General features: G+C 46.4%; 1 pseudogene; it reads left to right on the plus strand.

Moving 5' to 3' along the window:
• Nucleotides 1–261: 261 nt before the first annotated feature.
• LOC138582278 (thiol S-methyltransferase TMT1A-like) overlaps nt 262–24,719 on the plus strand; it is a 36,870-nt pseudogene continuing 12,412 nt past the window's right edge.

Consider the following 24,719-nt stretch of genomic DNA (forward strand, 5'->3'; position numbering starts at 1 on the left):
TTCCTTCCTATCTGTACTTGAATCAGTCGCAAATGCATGCAACACCTATTAGCCCAAACTAAAAACGCGAAGCTGGTCATGATTCAAGAGAGACAGAAAATTGCATTGACACCTCTGCGGTGATACACAAAGCTCTTGGTTATTGTGGGTCCAAATAAAGTGCAAAAAGAAGCTCAGAGAAAGTAAAATGTAGTAAAGAGACAGCAAAGGTCACAGAGCGGCCACTGGGTGGTGCTAAACAACTACAAATCACATGACCTCCCGTCAGTTATAAAGCTGCTGAACTGCTCAGAAACAGAAAGCCACAATCGTGTTTCTGGGGATGGGGTTCTTCAGTGACGTAGCCACCCACCTCTCTTTATGGCTGCTGGCCCTGCCAGCTCACCTTCTGGGCTTTCTAGGACTGTGGGAGCCACTGGCTATGCAGCTGTTCCCACACTTCTATGCCAAGGTCTCTGTAGATTACCACGCAGTGATGCATTCCTGTAAGAAGGAGCTCTTTACCCGCCTGCCCGATTTCGCAGGTCCCTCGGGGCCGCTAAAAGTGCTGGAGCTCGGGTGTGGACCAGGCTGCAATTTTCCATTTTATCCACGAGGAGCCAAAGTCACCTGCACTGATGCAAACCCCCATTTCAAGGAGTTTTTGAGAAAGAGCCAGGCTGAAAACGACCACCTGCACTTCCAGTCCAATTTGATGGCACCTGCTGAGAATTTGTCTGAGGTGGACGATGCCTCGGTTGACGTGGTGGTCTCCACTGCTGTGTTGTGCTCGGTGAACAGCGTGGAAAAGGCACTTAAAGAAGTTTTGCGAATACTCTAACCCGTGAGTATATTCTTTTTAAAGGTTTGATCCATAATCTGTATGTTGTAGGATTTTCATTGTAATGTCTGGTTTGCAGTGCTATTTGAAAATCAAAGGATCTGCATTTGAACCTTTGGACATTCATTCAGCTGGGTGTTTGCAAGATGTATTGTCTGCTTTTTACACTGTTACGACACTTGCACGGCTGGTCATTTGCACATTGTCGGCACTATGTCGCTAGTGTTGGGCATTCGCAGTGTCGGGTTATTTTTTTGAAAAAGGCACACATACCCCATTCTTAGTCCAGACCTCAGATTGAACATAAGCAAGAAGGCACAGGTACTAGGGCATGTGTTATGAGTAATGTGTTATGAGTTATGTGTAATGAGTAAGCCTGGTTGGCCGAACCTTCTCAAAAGTGATCTGTGGTCTTCCACAAATCTCCTCGTTAGATTTGAGTAGGTGTGTGAGTTCCCGCAGATTGTTCCTCCAGCTTCAATCTCCTTTAAGACTCACAGCCCCCAGGAGAAGTTAAGGCAAGTTTAGGTTATTCGTGGGAAACAATATACACAAAATAGCTTTAAATGCAGCGGGAAGGGAGACAAAAGTTAGGGGAAAGAGAGGGGTTGGGTGAAGGTAGGTGAGTGGATTTTCAGAAGAAATTGAGTCCTGTCCATCTGTGATGTTACTCAGGTACTAGTAGGGCAGCAAATTAAACCCTTCTGGAATATTTCTTGTAAATTAATGAACCTACTGCCGAGATCTATTTGTAACCAGCAGGTCCAAGGTTTGAATCTGCTTTAAAACAAAGCCTTTCAGCCTTCTGAAGTTCATCAAATTAGTAAAGTGTAAGTGGGGAACTGCAAGATTGCATGCCAGACCAGCACAGTCAGTCACATGTGAGGCATGCCTAAGTCTGCGTTTCTTCATTCAGAGGTCGACACACTGTGCATTATTTAGGTTTACAATATTACAATTTAGGGAATTCACAACAGACATGGACCTCGGAAAAGCCTATAGGGCTGGGGAAGAGTCAGTCATTCATTAGGGGTACATGACGTTTCATACTGCGGAGTTGTCTGAAATGAGGAGTACTGAGGTCATTTATTTAATATTACGTATAGTCCATTGCTACATGCAAATTACCTCAAAAAGGCCAGTATGGCTGAGGAAGGGTCACTCACATTTCAAGAATTCACGATGTATATGTGACGTTCCTCAAATACAATTTAGTGAGGCAGGATAGCAATGTTGGGAGCTCTGTATATGTGGGAAAACCCATAATATATATATATTACATAGCCTGCGGTAGCTGGCATGTAGTTATGGTTGAGTTGCTAAACCTATAGGAAGATCACTTTTTGGGCGGCTTATAACTTTGCTCCCCCTGGACCAATCCTTACCAAACTTGGCCCGGGCAAAGTTATAGGGGGATCCCAACATTATTTTTTTCCATAGACAAATGGGCAAAATCTTTGCGCACGCCTACAGGTCCAACAGCTGGATGGATTTTAATCAAATGTGCGGCAGGAACGGGGTCTTGGTTCCGAAAGTATGCTTTTGTGTGTTGGGTGGAAATCCGACAAGTACTTTTGATGCAAAGAACTGAAATGTACATCTCAAAAAATTAGTGATATCTGGCTCTGCTTCTGCGAACCCATTTCCCTGTTCGCTTCGCGGACAAAAGTCTCATTGGCTTGCAGTACGCTGTGATGTCGGCGAACATTGGACACGGCTGGTGGTTGGCTGGAGGGAAGCGTGCTGTGCGTCTACATTTTTGGGAAACACTGCCATGGTGAATCGGAGGACAGTGCGACACCGGAAGGGCCTGGAAAACATACTTTACGCCATGTGATGGTGAGAAGGAGGAATGGAAAGGGTGGGGTTGTGACAAGTGGGTCATTTTATATATCTCATTTGGTGGAAGAATACGGTGGTGTGCCTGCAGTATCCATGCAAATTGCACCAATTCACAGGTACCTCCACAGGCGACTACCTAGTGTGGTGAATGCAGGTAGCCTGCGTTACGGCACGATAGCTGGTGCGGCAACCTCTTTCCGTGGTGACTGATGGCAGATCAATGGCAGAAGGGGGGTGCATTGCACATGACATGAACATTTTAACATACAGTGTACTATGGTGTGTTGCGTGTGGTAAGGCAGTAGCACCTTTGATGCATAGGTGGAGGCCTTGCACCGACAACTATGTGCCCTGGGAACAAGTAGGTTTCACATTGTTGCCTTGTGTATGTGGTTTGTCAACATTGCATACGCTGTTGGTTCCATGGGTGTGGGGATAGTTAGCACATCCTACAGTGTGTAGTCCATGGATGAACCTGATGGAGTGAACAGTCCTGCAGTGTGTCCACTGGGTGCAGTGTTGAAGTACTGTGTGCATAGAAGTGGATAGGGTTGAACTGCATATTTTATCAACATGGGTAACGTCCATTGCGCGGAGTGCTGACTACTGTACTGCACCATGAAGTATTCATTTTGTGCACTTAATAGAGTGGATTAATAGACAAGATTTTGGGGTTGGGTTGGCAGTAATACAATGCTATGTGAATAGAAGTGGGTAGGGGTGCCGGACACTGTGGTATGCTCGTGGATTCTGGTATCTGTTATATGTGTGCATGCATCGCTGTATTATGATGCGGGGGTTGGGTAGAAGTGTCGCTGCCTATGGTACGTTTGTGGATTGTGGTACCAGGCCACATGTTCGCCAGCATGGCTCTGTTATGTTTTGCTGGGTTTGGGCAAGGCCTACACTGTTTGGTGCATGGCGAAAGGCCATAGGCTGTAGGCCATGCACCCAAGAGCCGAGGCCTTCGCCACAGCCATCACAACATAATGCAGCCATGTAGTTTTAAGGCTGCATCTCTCTGAGGGTGGTGACCTTTAAAGAATGGTTGTGGAGGACATTTTAAATGTGGTAGAACAGCAGAAGTGAGCTGATATGCGTACATTACCATATGGTGTAGGTTATTGCACGTGTTGCACATTAGGGAACCATATGTGACCATTTGCATTTGCTATGGTTTGCCCTTTATAACACCCTTCCTATGTTATGTTTGTGGATTGTGGTACGTGGGCACATGCTCGAATTCATGGCTCTATTATGTTGTGGTGGGTGTGGACAAGGCCTACACTCTTGGATGCATGGCCAAAGGCTGTAGGCCATGAACCCAAGAGTCTAGGCTTTGATGATAGCCACCACGACATAATGCAGCCATGCAGGTTTAACTTTGCATCCCTGCGATGGTGGTGACCTTTAAAGAATAGTTGTGGAGGACATTTTAGACTTGGTAGAACACCCGAAGTGAGCTGATATGCGTACATTAGCATATAGTGTAGGTCATTGCACGTGTTGCACATTAGGGAGCCACATGTGAGCATTTGCGTTTGCTATGGTTTGCCCCTTATAAGACCCTTGCTGTAGGAAGTGTTTTAAGATATTGCGCCATGAAAGGAAGTCTTCAGCATCACACATTTAAAATATGGAAAATGTACACAGCCACCCACATACCGTTCACCACACCCGACGCAAGGTCATGCAGCCATGCATGCAAACATGTGGCCAGAGTGAAAGTTGGCAGGCTCAATTGCAGATGGGGAGTGCATTGCACATGCCATGAGCATTTAAACATAGGGTGTACTATGGTGTGATGTGTGCGGAGACCCTAGCATCTTGGATGCATGGCTGCAGCCCTTGCACTGACAACTATGTGGCCTGCTTGCAAGTAGGTTTGCCATTGTTGCATTTTATGTGTGGTTTGTGAGAATTGCATACATTATTGATTCCATGGGTGTGGTGATTGTTAGCACATCCTACAGTTTTTAGTCCATGGCTGGAGTTTATGGAGTGAAAACTCCTGCAGTGTGTCCACTGAGTGCTGTTGAAATACTGTGTCTAGAGAAGTGGATAGCGTTGAAATAGATATTTTATGTGCTTGGGTAGTGTGCTTTGCGCAGATTACTGACTACTGTACTGCACTTTGAAGTATTGGTTCTTTGCACTAACTGGAGTGCTGGGAGGAGAATAAATATTGCTACCTCTACTTAGTGGTGATGGGTGCCGCTCTGGGTGAATCTGGATGCTGAAAGAGTGGATTCTTTTGGAGAACTTTTAACTGGCGGTGCTTTCAAATCACACGAGACGTGTACTCTGAGTGTGAAACGGTACATATTAAGAGCTGTACAGAAATTATAATGTTTGATGCAGAGGTCTTGGATGTGATTGCTGCATTCCTGTGTGACTATTTAATAGTACCTAATGAGGGAGTGTTACGAAAACAATAGTGGAAAGGGAAGATGGACTGTCCCTGCTTTACTGGGGCATGGCCCTCGCTGTAGCTGGGAAAGTGCATATGCCACTCCTGCCATTCTGAGCATGGTGGACATGGAACTGGAACTGTGGGGATTATCCAATCAGGTGTGGAGGGTGTGGTTCAATTTGTCCTGAGCCAAAGCTCGGAAGGTGTCTTATAAACATCAATATCAAGATCAATAACAACAGAAAGGGGTGTGAAACAGGGGTGCCCATTAGGTGCAATCCTGTTTAACTTTTTCATTGCGGACATAGGAACCACGTTCGAAGATATTAGATCGTGCCTACCTAAAATTAACAACTCTAAAATAGAGTGGATGATGTACGCGGGCGATATGGTGTTGTTGGACCCAACGGAGATAGGCCTACAACGTAAATTAACGGCCCTACAATCATACATCATGGAGAATGGATTGGTGATTAACAGCACTAAGACTGAGATACTTGAATTGAAGAACTTACAGGGCCAAAGAACAACAAAAAAAGTGAATTTTCAATGGAAGATACTTTCGAACAGTTTTAAAAAATCCACACAAATAGGATATCTTGGAGCGACGATAAGCGCAAAAATTAATGATGAGCCTATGATGAGAGTTGTAAAGGCAAAAGTTACACTACTGACAGCTCAAGGCTCACTTATCAATAAGAAATATGGCAAATTCAGTCTAGAACCAGTAATGAATTTCTACAAGATGAACGTTGTGCCCTCTTTCATCTATGGCGCAGTGACTTCATTTGGTTGTTCTTATAAGGTGTGGGAAACCTGTGAACATATTTTTTGGACAAAAATATTGTGCTTAGGAATAGGAGTCCCAAAAGCCTATATTAGATATGAGCTAGGTTTAACATCTATTACAGCAAAAATAATATGGAATTCGTTATCCTTGTTTGGGAAAATAACAGACCCAAATTGTGCTTCTCAATTCCGCATTCTGAAACCAGATCCACGAAGCTGTGGTCAATCGATACAAAAGCTGTGGTTGGCAAACTGTAAAATTATGCTGGAGATACTGAACGTTGCGGAAGAAATGTTGTGGCTGAATCCGAAAAAGGTCAAAATCAAGTGTGGCAATGGGACTGGATGCTAACCTGCCACCAGAGATTGCAACCTAAATGTATGGAACTTGTCCCGATTGAAGCGAAACCTTATAACAAATTGTCGAGTTATATGGTAAAGTTTCCAAGTAAAAATCTTTGTGATGTGTTTATAAGATTCAAGTTAAATCAATTTGAAACCAAAGAAATCTTAAGGTACAGAAAGAAAATACCATCTGATGATGCAATGTGTAGGTTATGTAAAAACGATGCCGAAACCTTAAAACATTTGGTTGCTTTCTGCCCTGTGCTTTGTGGAAAAAGATTACTGTTTTTTGGAGAGAAAATTGAAAAAAGACTACTTGGGATTGTGAAGACTGGTGGGCAGGCTTATTTGAAGGATCAAATAACAGATTGGCATTTGCTTTGGTCTATTTTTTAGAATATATTAGAAATGTGTTATGTTAGAAGACCTAAAGCCTTAGGAATGGAGGATGAGGCAACACTATCTACGACCTCTTCTGTTTAATGTTAACCTAGTACTATATACTCAATTGGTTGGCTAATTGATTATGACAGTTAATTAAAGTAATGAAGAGTGTTTTTATGAAGGGACAATTTGATTTAAATAGAGGTTCTGGACCTGCATGCTCCATGCTGAGTAGACGGACACTTTTGACGAATTTGTGAATTCTCCTCATTGACTCTTTTTTAAATGTCAATTATTTTTTTTTTCTTCTTGTTTTTAAATGTTTGTAATAAAGTGTATAAAAAAATGATGGTAGTCTACATTTGGATTACATGTCGTGTGGACGTTTGCTACATCACCTGAAGAAGTTGATGAATGCAGTGATGCAGATTTTTCCCACTGCCTAGGTCGCTTCCTCATGCATACCACCAAGAGGAGTATGGGATCATGCTGGTATAATTTGTCCTCAGCCAAAGCCCGGAAGGTGTCTTATAAACAGAAGCATGTGTGAATTTATCTGCACTGATGGGATGTTCTCCACCCACTATGAGATCATGAAGTCGCAAATTATGCACTGTTTCCATGCAAATGGCATTTCTTTGACCGCCATTGGCAATGCTATTTTCTTTTACACTGTACAAGAAGCGTTGACCAGAATTCGTTAAAAATGTAAGGACGAGAAGCAAACAGAGTCATATAAAGAGAAAAAACAAAAAAGGTTGTTTGCAAGCACGTTAAAAAAACACAAAATCTTTTCTGAGCCACCAGTAAAGACCCAATCCCCTACCGTGTTTGAAATTGCTTCCCCCCTCCTGTTCCTAGCACGATAAATCTGTGGATTTCGCTGTAGTTTCAGGATTACACATGCCTCATCCGGGCCTTTTCAGGATGGCAGGCATGGAAATGGGACTGTGGAGGATAAGGCATTGCTCAATAAGGTTTCTGGTTGTGGTGTATGCGCAAACACTGTGGCAGAAGGTCTATTTGTACAGAGAAATGCATAAGGCTGTGGTTGAAGTGTGCAAGTTAAAGGGCGGGTATCCTTTTTGTATGCATGCACTGTATGTACTTGTTTCAAGTTGCTAAAATACAATCAGTGTTGCTTTTGTGCGATATTTTTGCAAATTGTGTAGAAAATGGGTTACTGCAGAAAACAATTCTGTGAAGTGTGCAAGGTAAGTGGCAGGCATCCTGCTTTTATGCATACAATGTGTGTATGATATGGTATGATATGACATTTATAATGCACCTATGCACAAGTGTTTCAAGGCGCGACAAAGAAAGGGAGGGAAACAGAGGGGAGACAGAGAGAACGATCCTGTGCATGGGTAGGGGGAGGGGAAAGTACAGTACATGGGAAAATAATCATTAACAACAAGTAACAATACGGCCCGCTAGTGGCAAGGATAAGTGCAGACATCAGGTGGTTGTGGGACTTTTAGGGATACAGAAAACAGTCCCCAAGTGTGGGGGTTTCCAGAAAGGCAGTGCAGGGGTGTGACTTGTGGGGGGAGGGGGCCTGGGCCCAAGATCAGAGGGTGGCCAGGTAACCAGTGCAGAATCAGTTGCAGCCAGAAAGTCAGCAGTGGAGAGGAGGAGAAAAAGCTGAAGCAAAGAGAAAGGTTTTGAGGTGCTTCCAGAACCGGAGATATGATATGATATGATATGATATGGCATTTGTAACGCGCCTATACACAAGTGTTTCAAAGCGTGACGAGGCAGGGAGGGGGAACAAGGGGAAGACAGACAACGATCCTACTAGGCCAGGTGTCATTCAGATCGCGCAAGTGCAGGGGTAGGGGGGAAGGGAAAAAGTGCCAGGGGAAGGGGAGGGGGAGGAAGTGCTGAACAGGGTAAGTAGAATAAAAATAAATAAATAAATAAATAGGGCCAGCTGGTGGCAAGTGCAAGGTAAGTGCAGACAGGTGCTGGGAGGGGGGCGCTGTAGGGATGCAGAGACAGTCCCGCAGTGCAGGGTTTGCCAGGGAGGCAGTGCAAGTGGAGAGTGGCTGGGCCAAGGACCGAGGTCGGTGAGAGTGGCCCAGGTGCAGGTTCAGTGCAGTTTCAGTGAAGAATTTAGCAGGGGAGAGGGAGAGAGAAAGCAGAAGCAAAGAGGAAGGTTTTGAGGTGCTTCCGGAACCGACAATGGTTCTCCTCAAGTTTCAGGGAGGCAGGAAGACTGTTCCAGAGGGAGGCCCCTGCCGCAGAGAGAGATCTACCCCCAGCTCGTAGCTTCGAGAAACGGCTGACCCTGAGGGAGTTGGAGACAGATGAGCGAAGGGCTCGGGAAGGAAGATATTTAGGAAGAGAGAGTTGAAGGTATTTAGGCCCCAGGCCCCAGAAGGCCTTGTGGACAATGCAGAGGGTTTTGAACTTAATCCTCGCAGCCACTGGGAGCCAGTGTAGAGATTTCAGTCCTGGGGAGATATGGTCCCTGGGCTTGAGGCCAAGGACAAGTCTCGCAGTCCTGTTCTGGATGAGTTGCAGAGGGCGGAGAGTGGAGGCAGGCAGATTAAGATAGAGGCTGTTACAGTAGTCTAGCTTCGAGAGAACCAGGGCTCTGGAGACCGTGAGCTTCTGGGGGAAGGAGAGGATGGGAAGAATACCTCTGAGGAGGTGCAGCTGGTAGTGTGACTTCTTGGAGACGTCAGATATATGAGGAGAGAAGGAGAGTGTTGAGTCGAAGATGACCCCGAGGTTTTTTGCCTTGCAAGTAGGAGCAGGAGACGGGCCAAGAGAGGATGGCCAGAGCGCTGCAGGGAAGGAGGGAGTGGGTGTGCCGATGAGTAGAATCTCAGTCTTACTGGCATTAAGGCAGAGGTCATTGGCGGCACACCATTCCTGGATAGCAGACAGACAGTCGGAGATGAGGGAAGGAGAGGAGGAGGACGAGGGTAGCCTGAAAATGAGCTGGGTATCGTCCGCATAGCTCTGAAAGTTGGGGCAGAGAGTGGCGATGCGGTGGGCAAGGAGTGCCAGATACTGGTTGAAAAGCCAGGGAGAGAGATTAGATCCCTGGGGGACACCACAGGTAGAGAAAAAGATGTCAGAGAGGAAAGACCCCAGTTGGACCTGGGAGGGTCGATTGGAAAGGAAAGAGGTCAGCCACACCAGAGCCTGACCAGTGATACCCAGGTTATCACGGAGACGGTTGAGCAGGATGGCATGGTTGACAGTGTCAAAGGCAGAAGAGAGATTGAGCCGAATGAGAACACATGGAGTGTTGGAGTCGAGGTTCGAGAGCAGGTCCTCACGGATGTTCAGGAGAGCAGTTTCCGTGCTTCTGGCAGCTCTGAAGCCAGATTGATGGTCATGAAGACTACCAACAGATTCAGCATGGAGTTTAGGCTGGGAGATGGCCAGTTTCTCCAGGAGCTTGCCCAGGAAGGGAGTGATGGAGATTGGGCGATAGTTAGCCGGGCAGGAGGGGTCGGATGAAGGTTTCTTAAGAAGAGGGTGCACAAGGGAGTGCTTAAGGGGGGATGGGAAGACTCCAGAGGCGAAGGAGTGGTTGCAAAAGTCAGCCAGGGCAGGAGCCAGGGAGTCGATGTGGTCCTTGATAGTTTTGGAAGAGCAGGGGTGAACCTGTTTAGACGAGACTTTCATAGATCGGACTTGTCTGGAAACCTCATCAGCAGAAAAAAGGAGAAAGGCAGAGAAGGAGGCAGGAGGGGTGGCTGCAGAAGGGCCAGAGGAGGATCCAGGAAGAGATGGAGAGAGGTGATAGGAGGAGAGTGTGGACAGGATGTCCTGAGTTTTAGAGATGAAGTGAGAGGCCAGTGCAGTGCAGAGGGCCTGGGAGGGGACAGGAGAGGTAGAGACTGCAGCTGGGTTGGCAAGCTCCTTGCAGATTTTAAAGAGTTTGGCCGAGTTGTTAGATGCAGCAGAGAGGCGGGCTTGGATAAGGGCTCTCTTCTTGGTGAGAACAGAGAGACAGTATTGCCTTTGGAGCAGGTGGCAGGCCAGTTTGTCAGAGGATGTACTTGAAGCACGCCATTCCGCTCTGCCACCCTGTACTTGCGTTTTAGGGTGACGAGATCCGAGTCATACCAGGAGTTACATTTGGCTTTGGGCTTCAGGCGGATTCTCATGACAGGGGCAAGGATATCAAGAGTATCAGATATAGCAGAGTGGAGCGTGGAGAGGGCTGTGTCAGGGTGGGTGTCAGCCGAAGGGGGAGGGGGGGCGAGAAGGTGGCAGCGAAAGCCTCAACTGACACGCGCTTCATGGGTCGGATGACCGAGAAGGTGGGTGGCAGTGAAGAGGGTGGCTTTGCCTGAGGGGTAGGGAGGGTGAGGTGGGAGGATAGGAGAAAGTGATCACTCCAGGAGAGAGGAGTGGAGAGAGGGACGGAGAGGGGAAGGTCAGAAGAGATCAGAGCATCAAGAGTGTGCCCTGCAGAATGGGTAGGCCCATACGGGAGAATAGAGAGTGAGAGAGAGTCGCAGAGGTCACAAAAGAGTCCAGAGGGGGGACAGGAGGCATCCAGGTGGATGTTGAAGTCACCAAGGAAGAGGAGTTGAGTGGTTGAGGCCAGGAGTGAGGAGGAGAGGTCAGCCCACTCAGAGAGGAAGGAGGAAAGTTGAGCAGGTGGCCGATAGATAGTAGCCACTGTAAGGGAATGGCTAGGAGAGAGAGAGAGCCGGCAGACAAGACACTCAAAAGAGGAGTAGGTCTGCGTAGGACTGACAGTGGCAGGAATCCACTCAGGGAAGATAAGGGCCAAACCCCCCCCTGCACGGTTGGGCCTGGGCACGGAGATGATCTTGTAACCGTCAGGTAGGAGTGTGTCAAAGCTGGTGACAGAGCTGGCCGTGAACCATGTCTCAGTGCGACCGAGGACATCCAGGTCCAGTTCCTCAAGAAAGCGACAGATATCAGAGGAATGTTTGATGGGAGAGTGAGAGTTAAGAGTGGCAATGTGGAGAAGGTTGCCATCCTTGAAGGACTTCCGGGGAGGGGTACAGATCAGAGGTACGCCCTGCGGAGGTGTAGAAGAGGGAAGTGAAGAAGGAGCAAGAGAGGGAGCAGGGAGGGAGGGTAGAGGCAAGGTAGCCGAGGACAGAGGAGGGGGGACAGCAGGAGAGGAAAGGAAGTTGTTGAGGCGTGGGAAGCGTCTATCAAAGAGGTGAAGGTTGGCCTGAGGGCCTTGGACCAAGACGGTCCCATTAGCGTAGACATTAATGATGGCCTTAGAGGAGCGGAAGGGGGCCAAGAGGACATCCCAACGGGTGCCACCATTAATGGGAGAAGAGGAGAAAGGAGAGAGCACAGAGACCATATGAAGGGTCCATAGGTCAGGCGAAGGCACAAAAAAGAGGATGTCAGTAAGAGTTTCCTTGGAGCAGGCACTAGTGTAGGTGTCAGCGATAGGGAGGTCTGGGTTGGAGACCAGGATGTCCTTTTTAAACTTTTTCCTACCAGATGGTTCTCAAGTTTCAGGGAGGCAGGCAGGCTATTCCAGAGGGAGGCCCCCGCCGAAGAAAGAGATCTACAACCAACTGGTTGCTTGGAGAAGTGACTGACCCTGAGGGAGTTGGAGGCAGATAAGCGAAGAGCTCAAGAACGGAGATATGTAGGAAGTGAGAGTTGAAGGTATTGAGGCCCAAGGGCCCAGAAGGCCTTGTGGATAATGCAGATGGTTTTGACCTTAATCCTCACAGACACTGAGAGCTAGTGCAGAGATTTCAGTCCCGGAGAGATATGATCCCTGGGCTTGAGGCCAAGGACAAGTCTCGCAGTCCTGTTCTAGATGAGTTGCCGAGTGTGGAGAGTAGAAGCAGGCAGATTTATAAAGAGGCTGTTGCAATAGTCCAACCTAGAGAGAAGCACAGCTGTGAAGACAGTGAGCTTCTAGGAACTTGGTTTAGGTTGGTAAGATACATTCAGTGCTGGTTTTGGTGCAATATTTTTACGATTTATGTAGGAGATGGGTTAGTGTGGAAATAAATTCATAGCATTGTCGGAAGGAAAGAAGAGAGTTCCTGTTTGGATATTAGAATGGGTGATATGGGTAAATGAAAACGTTGAAAGCATATACCATCAAAGTGCCACTTGATGGTAGGTGATGGGAGAAAAAACAGTAGGTTTTTTAAGTATGTAATGGACGTTCAATGGCAGATAACGTGCTTAGAGGCACTTATAACAGAGTTGTAAACATACTGTAAAAAATTATTCATACCTCTACTTTGTGGTGATCGTTGGCCATGTGGATGTATGTGGATGCAGAAATCTTGCATAGTTTTACTGAACTTTCTACTGGACGTGCTTTCTAATGACACAACACTTACAGTCTGAATGTGAAACGGTACACATGAAGTGTTGTACAGAACTGACAGTGTTAGATGCTGACATCTTGGATGGGATTGGTGGATGCGTGTGTGACTATTTAACATTACCCAATGAGGTAGTGCTGGACAAAATATAATGGAAAGGGAAAAAGGACTGCTCCTGCTTTACTGGGGCGTGGCCCTTGCAGTACTTGGGGATGTGCACGTACCACATTATTCGCTTCTCACCATGTTGGCCAATGGAAATGGGACTGTGGGGATTATCCAATCAGGTACAAAGGGTGTGGTTCACAGGAAGGGGCGGTAATACTGTTTTTCATTACTGTGCGTAGTGAGGCGGGCTGACATGGAGAAACGCATTGTGTTGCTTTTGAGTGATGCCTTTGTGATAGATCAAGTATGCCCAGGAAAGACACTTTGATGGTGATTTCGGTTTGGTAGGAGTGGACGCATTGTGGTGGGCTGTCCATGTTTGCAGTTTCGGCAATATGCTTTCACTTTGCAGACAAGTGGCCAGTTTCGCTACTGTTCATGTAGTCGTTGTGCATTATGGTGGCATGCATTTGTGTTACATGGCTTGTTCATGTTTGTTCCATCAACTGAAGAGGTTGATGAATGCAGTGAAGAGGCTTTTTCCCACTGCCAAGGTGGTTTTATCAGCCATACCACCAAGAAGAGTATGGGACTATCCTAATGTATGTTATTCCCAGCCAGATGCTGGAAGGGGTCTCATCAACAGAAGAATGTATGATTTTCTTATCCGCTCGTGGGATGTTCTTCTGCAACAATGACATCATTAATTAGAGTTTTTCCATGCAAATGGCATTTCTTTGTCCAGCATTGGTAATGCTCTTTTGTGTGCCCATCTACAGGAGGCGTTGAAAAGTTTACTGTAAGAATGTGAGGAGGAGAAGAAAACAGGAAACCCTATGAAAACTGAAATTAAAGGTGTTTCTCTAGGAGCACCTAAAAAAGGCTCTTTTCAGAGCCACCTCTAAAGACGAAACCCCCTACCCTGTTTGCAATTTATTCCCCCACACCTGCACACAGTACGAAAGCCACATCTGGGGCTTTTGAGGATGGTGTGCATGGAAAGGGGCTTTGGGGAGGCTAAGGGATTGCACAATTACATTTCTGGGTGTGGTGTCTACGCAGAGGACTGTTGTACAGAACTCTTAGTGTTACATGGAGAGTTCTTCAATGTGATTGGTGGTTGCGTGTGTGACTATTTAACAGTACCCAATGAGGGTGTGTTGGAAAGAAGATAGTGGAAAGGGAAGAAGGACTGTTTATGCTTTATTGGGACTAGGCCTGCAAGGAAGAGGACCTTGATAGGCTCTCCAGGGGAAGAGATAGAGGAAGATATCACCCCCAGTCCACAGGAGTTGCTCACTGCTATTTCTGGAAAGAAAGAGGCAAAGGGGTAACCCAAGACCTCCAAGAAAAAGACAGATAGCATCCCTGTGCTACCACCAAGGACATCCCCAAGGTTGTCCAAAGTCACACCTGTGACTCCTCCACCTGCTGAGGCTGAGTTTGAGGTACAACCCTTTGTGGTTGAACCAGTTTCGGAGGAATCAGATCTGGAAGAAGACATTGTTTTATTTGGAGATCTGGACCCTGTTGACCATCCTGAGCTGCAGTTTTTACTGGTAGAAGGTGAACCCAACAGCGCAGACTTCAGCAGAGGACAAAGAGTGTCCTACTCTCTAAGGTCTTCGCCTACAGGCAGCTTCTCAGCTCAAAGGGCAAGAGCCTGGGAAGCATAGGTTGCACTGGGAAGATGGCCTCTTATACAGTGAAACGACTGAGTCTATCCCTGGGGACTGCAAAAGACTTGTAGTGCCCCTCGAAAACAGATCCAAGTTCCTACAGTTGGCCCATGAGATACCTTTGGCTGATCATTTGAATTTCAAAAAGACCAAGGAAAGGCTCTCTTTATACTTCTACTGGCCTAAAATGGGTTCAGAAGTTGACAAAATCTGTAGGAGCTATAACACTTCCCAAACCTCTGGCAAGAGTAGAGCCAAGAATGTGGCACCCTTGGTGCCTCTCCCAGTGGTGGGAGTTCCTTTTGAGAGGGTGGGCATCGACATTGTTGGTCCCCTTCACCCTCCCACATCTTCAGGAAACAGGTTTATCCTGGTTGTAGTAGACCATGCTACTAGGTATCCTGAAGCAATACTTATGAGGACTGTTATGGCTCAGGCTGTGGCTAAGGCTCTACTTGGTATTTGTACCATAGTAGGGTTTCCTAAGGAAGTGATATCCAACAGAGGGTCCAATTTTATGTTCCACTGCATGCAAGCCATGTGGAAAAACGGTGGTGTCACTTACAAGTTCTCTACAGCTTACCATCCACAGACAAATGGACTGGTAGAGAGTTTTAATCATACTATGAAGAGCATGATAGGTGCTTTAGAGGAACCCCTTAAAAGAAAGTGGGACCTTCTACTGCCATGTCTTCTCTTTGCTTATAGAGAAGTCCCTCAGGAGGGAGTTGCTTACAGTCCCTTTGAACTTCTCTATGGTCATCCAGTCAGAGGTCCGTAGGCCCTGATTAAGGAGTGGTTGGAGAGTGCTCCTTCCCCAAAGCCAGTTAGAGTGACTGACTATGTGATAGGTCTCCAGAGGCGAATGTCCCACATGATGGCAGAAGCTAGTGATAACTTAAAAACAGGTCAGGCTCTGGTCAAACATAGGCATGACCAGAAGGCCAGCATGGTTGAGTTTACTCAAGACCAGTTTGTACTAGTTATGGTACCAACAAGGCAGAGGGCCTTGCAGGATAAATGGATAGGACCCTTCATGGTTGTGGGCAAACTTGGAGAGGTGAACTATCTGGTGGACTTAAGCAGACCTAAGGAGGCTCCCAGAGTCTTTCACACCAACCGTTTGAAGGCATATGTCTCGAGACCAGAAGTGGGAGCTTTGCTTCTAGCTTCAGCTCAAGAGGAGGAGGATAGTAAACCTCTACCTGACCTACTCAGAGGCCAACCTTTGGATGATAACATAGAAGGAGTTAATCTCTCTTCTAATCTGACATCTGAACAACAGGATGAGTGCACATTTCTGTTAAATCAGTTTGCCTCCCTGTTTTCACTTTCACCAGGCTTGACCCCTTGTGCCCAGCATGATATCCACACTGGTGACTGTTTACCTGTGAAAAGCAGAGCTTATAGAATGTCAGAACATGTGAGATCCCACATAAAGGAAGAGGTCAACAAGATGCTTGATCTCAGGGTTATAGAGCCATCTGCAAGTCGATGGTCTAATCCAGTTGTTCTAGTACCAAAGGCAGTATCCAAGGAGTTGAGAGTCTGTGTGGACTATAGAGCTCTAAATGCAGTCACTAAGACTGATGCCCATCCTTTACTAAGGACAGATGAACTGGTGGAAAAACTTGGTGCAGCCAAGTACCTTAGTACATTTGATCTGCCGTCAGGCTATTGGCAAATAGCCCTGACAGACCATGCCAAGGAGAAAACTGCATTTTCAACTCCAGCAGGTCTCTACCAGTTTAAGGTTATGCCTTTTGGATTAAAGAATGCTTCTGCTACATTCCAAAGGATGATCAATCAAGTTCTGAATGGGATGGAGGACATCTGCACGGCATACTTGGATGACATTGCAGTGTTCAGCCCTACTTCGAAAGAACATATTGATCACTTAGGATAGGTTTTGCAGGCTCTTGAGCAGGCCCATCTGCCATAAAGGTAAGAAAATGTCAAATTGGTCAGAGCAAAGTGGTCTACCTTGGCCATGCGGTAGGAGGAGGTGAAGTAAGGCAATTGCCTAGCAAAGTACAAGCTAAACAAAACAGGGCCATCCATACTACGCAAACCAAAGAGAGGGCCTTCCTAGGTCTCACAGGGTACTACAGGAATTTAATTGAGAACTATGGGACCATAGCTTCTCCTTTGAATGTAGTATCCTCTCCAAAAGTCCCTAAAAAGGTTAGATAGAATGAGAAGTGCACTCAAGCCTTTGAAAACCTGAAGAAAGCCCTTTGTCAGGCTCCAGTCCTAAGAGCTCCTGATTATCACCAACCCTTCATTGTGCAGACAGATGCATCCAGTACAGGTATAGGTGCAGTCCTTAGTCAACTGGATGAGAAAGGAAGGGAGCACCTCATTTGCTTCTTCAGTAGGAAACTGAAGGAACCAGAAACAAGGTGAGCAACCATAGAGTGTGAATGTTTTGCCATTGTGTGGTCTCTGAAGAAGTTTAGACCATACTTGTATGGATATACTTTTTTGATTCAGACAGACCACCAACCCTTGCGATGGTTAATGCAAATGAAAGGGGGAAACCCAAACCTACTAAGATGGTCAATCTACCTGCAAGAGTTTGATTTCATCATTGAGCAGAGATCAGGATGTCACCACCAAAAATGATGATAGTCTCTCTAGGATGTTTATAACCGACTAGAGTGAAGAGATTCATCTAGGAGTGGATTAAATCCTCCTGTCCCTTAATGGAGGGACTGGGTGGGTGAGTGTTAGGGAGAATTCTCCAGAATGGCTAATTTCCCTTACCTACTGAGTCCCTCAGCAGCTTTGCTGGATTTCTAGTTTTTATTTTACCTGGTAAGAGTGTGAGCCTTTTTTCCCACTCTTACATGTGTTTTTGAATCCGAGTGATCCGACCGCGGCTGATTTGTCCGTGGTCAGAACGTCCGCATGAGAAAGCTGCGAATTACCAAAAGGTTGCACCTTTCTCATGCGAACACACGTACTACGGGTGTTGCGGGGGATATCCCCGCAGCCCCCTTTTTTTCATTATTTATTTATTTATTTATTTTTACGGGTGTGCTGCGAGGGTGTGCCTCACAACACCCGCTCACTATACCACACAGTATAGTGAGCGGGGTGTTGAAGGGGACACCCCCGCAGCCCCTGCAGTCTTTTTTTTAATTATACTTACCTGCAATGCTACCACCAAAGGTACAAAGTTTTGGTGTTCCAACCTTTGGTGGTAGCATTTTTTAGAACTTTTGGTCATTACGACTATTTGTTCACGTTAAAATGCACCTAAACCGTGTTTTTGGCTATGTGTTGTACATTTTTATGTGTTCATGGACTGTGGAGCCTCACCTACCCATAGGCATCATCTTTTTACTATGTGTCACACAGCACCTTTAGTGCAGTGACACAGGGTTGTCTTTTTCAGACTTCCCACTTCAAACTCAATTTTCTGGAACTGACTACTGTCTCCCAGAACATGTAAAGTTGCCATTGACTTTATTAGTCTTTTTAAATTCAGAGACCCAGTACAAACTATCTTTCATAGAGTACCGGAAAGGGTTAATAGTTATCCCTTTTTGTCTGTTTCTCATGGAACATTATTTCGTTTCTCTTTCTTTAAGAGGCTGGTGGCAGTGGTATCTATCATTTTTTCCCTACCGCGGACTATGGAAATAGCCTTCGTATTGTTTTAGGCTAAGTGAGTAGCCTCAAACTTAAACCCGCTGGACCTCTTTTATTTTATTTCGGTTCTGGCTGGGTTTATTCGCCATTTCTTTTTGTAAATGTCTTTCTCGTGTTTTACTCTGCACGCCAAACCAGGCTTGGTTCCTTTGTTCGCCGTCCTTTGGCGGGCTTCTGCACAGAAGGCCTCCTTAGGTGCTTGAATGTCTGAGGGGGACAGGAGGTGAGGGAGGGTTTTGAGACTCCCTGCACAGGGTCTCCTTGGAGACCCATGTTGCACTCTGTATGATTGGCTGAGGTGACTGTCCCGCTAGGACAGCCACCCTGCTGTGTGATTGACAGCCAGGCTGTGTGAATGGGGGAAAACTACATAAAAAGCAGGTCTCTGGGACTTGGAAGGCAGAGTCGCCACTGGATCAAGAGAATCGAAGAGAAGCTGAAAGAAGAGGACCACTACCATGACTAAACCTCTTGGTGAAGCCCTGCTGCGGGTCTGAATCTCCAAACTTCGGTGACAGAGAAGATCTGCAAGGAATCTTCTTCCCTTGAGCTGGTGGGACCAACCAGTTTGCCAAACACCAAGCAAGGTCTCCCTCCCCTGGTCGAATTTGCTGTGCACAGCTGCAGTGAACCGGATAGCCAGGAGGACCGGATTCTGTTTGGGTTTTAAGGAGCGCACCCTGTATTTGTTGCTTTGCTCTGTTGCTGGTTTCTTCCCTGGGCAGTGCAGGACCCTCAAGTCTTCCTTCTTCATGTCAGTCCGACAGTCGCTTCAGGAACCGTGAGCCTACAGGATCTGCCAGTAACATCTGACTCAGCTACAGCATTATTCTTCTGCTAAGGTACAGTGCAAACCCGGTTGTTCATTTCGTCCGACCCCGATGAAAGTGTTTTAAATCTTTTGCCAATCTGAGGGCTTGTCCTTCTCTACTCTTTTAAGTAACTTTTCTTCTGACCAAACTCATTTTGGACTCATGACAAAGACTTAACCGCAAACTACTCTGAACTGTGTGATCCTCTGCAAAGGCTCTGGTGCATTGACTTTGGCTCAGGCCCCTTGATTTGATTTCCTCACCGTAGTAGTCTTTTCTAGATTGCCCCGCTTACTTACTTGTTGGTGCTGCTTAATTTTTGCCTAACCTTGTCTTTCCCTCCCTTTTAAATTGCTGGAGTGCCATTTTGCTCTCACTTCATTTTGAGCTTAACTTGTCCAGAATCTATTGGGTGGTGTGTAGTATATTAAGAGTGTGATTTTTTCTGCTGTTAATAACTGTTAATGTTATTGACAACGATTGGTAAATCTGAACTAATCAGATGTCGAAAAATAATAAGCACTAACCTGGTCCGGCAGCAGAGACGAGAGCAGCAAGTGCAGTGGGCAAGGACCTCCCGGAGGATCCTGCTCCCCCCCACCGGAAATGAACGACCAGCGAGGGAGAAGCACGAACCCCAGGGAAACCCTCTGGGGGAAAAAACCCTGGGCGATGTAGATGGGCGAACTTCTTCAATGGATGGAACTCCGCCGGGCGGTGATTCACAGGAATGATGGATCACCACTTCTACAGAGTAACGGAAAGATAGGTAAGTATCAAAAAAGGTGGTAAGTCGGGTGTCAGAAAAAGAGAGGAAGGGGTTTTGTTCTTACTATGGACTCCTAACAGGGTGTGGGTTTGAACAAGCGAGCGGGCTCGACTCACCGTGAATGTCGGTCCATAGTCTTGGACCGGAAGATTCTGTAGATCCCTAGAAGACGAACAGGAATTAGTACCAGAAGAGGAAAGGAAGCTTATGATCAGTAAGGAAGGGTGACTCACTTTCTCAAGAAAGACGTGATTCCTACTACTCGTAGATCACGTGACTGAGGGGTAAGGAGTGAGAGAGATGATGTGATTCGGAAGCAATGGGCGGTTCGAGGGTCTCGTGGAAAAAGTAATTTGCTGAGGATTTCTAAGGAGAAAATTGGAAGGAAAAGTAAATGAGGACAGCATAACATGAATGATTCAGAGATTCAGGCAAAGACCTAGATGCAAATTTACGGAGAGCCACACAACACAGTAGCGACGCTTCGAGCTGAGTGTCTTCGGTCCTTAAATGGAATCACGTGACCCACTGACAACGTCCGCGGAAAGCGTGAGGAAACTAGACAGTCGCTACTCCTATGGTCCAGAGCCACGGCCATCTTTAATGTATCTTGTTGTATCGATCCACACAACCTCCTTCTCTGTAAAAAGGACCAACGTCGGAAGGGTGTAACAGTATGCCCCCTCCTCATGGGTGGAGAACCCGGCTTCCCCGGTGGAGATGGAAGAATCATCTCACCAGATGGGGAGCATGGACTCCAGAGGCAGGTTCCCAAGTTCTTTCAGCCGGAGAATAACCCTTCCAATCTATGAGAAATTGGAGTCGGCCTCTGTGATAATGAGAGTCACAAATGTTGGCCACTTCATACTCAATTCCAGTAGCAGTTACCACCGGAGGGGGTAAGGCCTTGGTAGACCGTTGAAACCTATCTTTCACAGTTAATTTTATCTGGGAAAGATGAAAGACTGGGTGGATACAAGACCAGGAAGGAGGCAAGGCTAAGCGGCCATCAGCAGATCCTACCCAGGATAACACCTTGAATGGACCAAAAAACCTGGGAGATAGTTTGGAAGGAACCAGATGTTCTGGGAGAAATCGGGAGGACAACCAGACGCTGTCCCCCACATCTAAAGCTGGCACCTCCCGACGATGTTTATCAGCATATCGTTTGACTCAGTCTTGTGCTGTTTGTAGAGCTAAGCGGGCTAACCGATGTCTAGCCTGGATGTTACCTATGAGACTGTCCACCCCGGGAGAACTTGAGGGAGGTGGAGACACTGTAGGGATGAAAGAAGGATGATACCCATAGGAACAATGAAAGGGACTAGTCTTGAGAGCTGAATGTCTGGCGTTGTTGTAAGCATATTCTGCTAATGGTAATAGATCCAACCAATTATCTTGTGCTGCAGACACAAAGCAGCGTAGATAGCCTTCCAGGTTCTGATTGAGGCGTTCAGTCTGCCCGTTGGTTTGGGGATGATATCCTGAACTAAGAGCCCTCTTGATTCCCAGAACGGGGCAAACCCTTTTCCAATATTGAGATGTGTATTGGGGCCCTCTGTCTGATACGATAGTATCGGGAAGACCGTGTCAGGAAAACACTTCTGAGATTAATACTTCGGTCATCTGGGCTCCCCCTGGGATCTTAAATAAAGGGGTGAAATGAGCGAACTCGTGAAGAAATCTATGGTGACCCTAATGGTGGTGTATTGAGATGAAGGTGGAAGTTCCACAATAAAGTCTGTAGAAATTATTTGCCAGGGTCTTTCCGGTATAGCCATATGAGCCAGTAGACCAAACGGGAGAGCTCGCATAGTTTTGGATTGAATACACGTACTACAAGCGCTTACATAGTCTCGTACATCCGATTGGATATTGGGCCACCAGAAATGTCGTCTGACAAGATCGAGGGTGGTCTGAATACCTCGATGTCCGGCGGCTCGGGAGTCATGACACATCCGGAGCACTTCCAGTTGGAGAGATGGAGATTCTTTGTGAGGTTATGAGTAGAAACAAGATCCTCGCACAAATGTCGTTGCTGGAAAGTTTCCTGTTTGAGAAGTTGAAGAAAGTCAGTGATTACTGCAACGAACTTCGCCTTAGGGAACATCTTTTCCAAGCAGAATCTGGTGGTTCGCAGATTCTTGCGAGATAGAGCATCTGCTCGTTGATTTTGGTTTCCTGGCAGGAAAGTGAATTCGATCCGGTACGGCAAAAAAAATTAGCCCACCGTGCCTGTCTCCTGTTGGTTGTTTGAGCTTGTTGAAGGACTTTAAGATTCTGATTGTCTGTATGGACTTCCACTGAAAAGGTGGAGCCTAACAATAGATGCCTCCATTCTTCAAAAGCCTTTTTAATAGCTAATAATTCCTTTTCAAGTACAGAATAATGTTCTTCTGAGGAGTTAAATGTTTTTGACAGATAGGCGACGGGTCTTTCCTCCCCCTGATCTGACTTTTGCAGTAGTACCGCTCCTAGCGCATGATGAGAGGCGTCTGTTTCGACAATAAACGGTCATGACTGGTCGGGAGTGATTAATATCGAAGCGGATGTAAACAAACTTTTCAAAGTCTCGAAAGCTTGTTGAGCTAGTGGATCCCACGAGAATGATATCCCTTTCTTTAGTAGTCGGGTAATAGGTAGAATTATCTCTGAGTAGCAGGGAATACATTTGCGATAAAAGTTTGCAAATCCCAGAAATCTTTGGACTTCTTTGATGGTAGTCGGGGATGGCCAGTCTAAGACTGCAGAAACCTTCTTGGGGTCCATGGAAATGCCATGAGCAGATAAGACGAATCCAAGGTAAGTAATTTGTGGTTGGTGAAACTCACATTTTTCTGCTTTGCAGTATAATTGGTTGGCCTGTAGCCGATCTAGGACGGTGTTGACATGATGGATGTGGTCATCTTTATTCGCAGAAAAAATCAAAATGTCATCTAGATAAATGATGACACTGTGAAGGAGAAGGTCGGCAAAGAGGTGATCCATAAATCGTTGGAAGACTGCGGGCGCATTTACTAGACCGAAAGGCATTACCTGGTATTGGAAATGGACAAAGGGAGTCCGAAAGGCAGTCTTCCACTCGTCACCAGGCGGAATTCTGATTAGGTGATAAGCCCCTCTAAGATCTAATTTGGTGTACAGGACAGCTCCACAAACTGCTTCAAGAATATCCTTGATCAAGGGCATGGGGTATTTATCCGAGATAGTGACCTTTTTGAGTCCTCTGTAATCAATGCAGGGTCTCAGTTCTTCCGAGTCCTTCTTAGGTACAAAAAACAGAGAGGCTCCCGCAGGAGATTTAGATTCCGTTATTAGGCCATTCTGAAGCCTGGCATGGAGATCTTTAAGGGCTGTCTTTTCTCGTTGAGACAATACGTACATCCGTCCAAATGGTATAGGTTTGTCCGGGAGAAGATCTATATGACAGTCGTCCCTCCGGTGTGGAGGTAATGTAGGAATTTAAGGAGTGGAAAAGACTCTGTGGTAATGCTGGTGACATTCAGGGATCATTCCTAGCTGGCCAATGGAACACACCTCGGGAATGTCGGATTTCTCCGAAGGAATCTGAATTCCTTCAGAATTTTGAGATAGACAGTGGGAAACACAATATTCAGAGCCTAAAAAAAGAGTACCTGCCTTCCAGTTTATAAAGGGGCTATGAGTATGTAACCACAGAAGGCCCAGTATTACCGGCAAAGGGGCGGTTCTTATCAAATCGAAGACCAATGTTTCTTTATGAGAAGCAATCAAACATGTCACAGGTTTAGTTTGTTCTCGAATGGGTCCTGAACTTAAGGGACTCCCGTCAACCCCTTGAATGGGGGTTGTGCAAGACTTAGAAATTCTAGCTATCTCATATTTAGCTGCCCATTGATCGTCCAAGAAATTTCCAGCCGCTCCACAATCAAGTAATGCAGGAATCCCCTGCAGTACCTGATCCGGTAATATGATGGTTAAGGAAAGAACTATCATAGATTGATTGGTAGCAGATGGGTCAAGTGAGAAACTGAGTCTATGAGGGGAACCCTGATTCTGGTCTCCTGCCGTGGTTCCCCCTACGGCAGGGATTTGGCATTTCCCAATACCGGAGCTTGGGACCGTCGAGGAGGAACAATCGGGCAGTCTCGTAAAATATGGGAGGAAGATCCACAGTACATACACAGACCTAACGACTTCCGCCGTTCTCTTTCTGCAGCTGAGATGGGTCCCCTAACGGATCCTATCTGCATGGGTTCTTCAACAGGAGTTTGTTTACCTGGGACTGGAAGAGGGTCTAGATGTGAACGAAGCCCTTTGCTCTTCTTTTTCTCTTGATAATGCTCTTGAAGGCGATAGTCTATCTGCATGGTAAGGGGTATCATCTCTGCCAAATTGGCTGGTCGTGGAACCTTAGAAACCTCATCTTTAAGATCCTCCGCAAGGCCCCGTTGAAAGAGGGTCAGTAATCCATCATCGGGCCACCCTGTTTCAGAGGACAATTGTTTAAATTGGGTAATATATGCCATGAGGTCCTTATTGCCCTGTCTAAGGTCCAGGAGTCTCTCCTGCATAGTTACAGAAATCTCTTGCCGGCTGAACATGGTTTTTAGGCTATTGGTGAACGCCGGATAAGATTCTAAAATGGCGTTACCTGAGGTGACCAATGGGGTAGCACAAGTAAGGGCAGGTCCCGATAAATAAGAAATTAGAAATCCCACCATGTCCTTATCTGAAGGGAAGAACCGGGATTTAAAAGTAAACTGAACAGTGCAGCTGTCCAAGAATTCTTTTAGTTTATGTGGATC

This window comes from Ambystoma mexicanum, chromosome 3q (assembly GCF_040938575.1).
Source record: "Ambystoma mexicanum isolate Mex_15411 chromosome 3q, UKY_AmexF1_1, whole genome shotgun sequence".
Lineage (NCBI taxonomy): Eukaryota > Metazoa > Chordata > Amphibia > Caudata > Ambystomatidae > Ambystoma > Ambystoma mexicanum.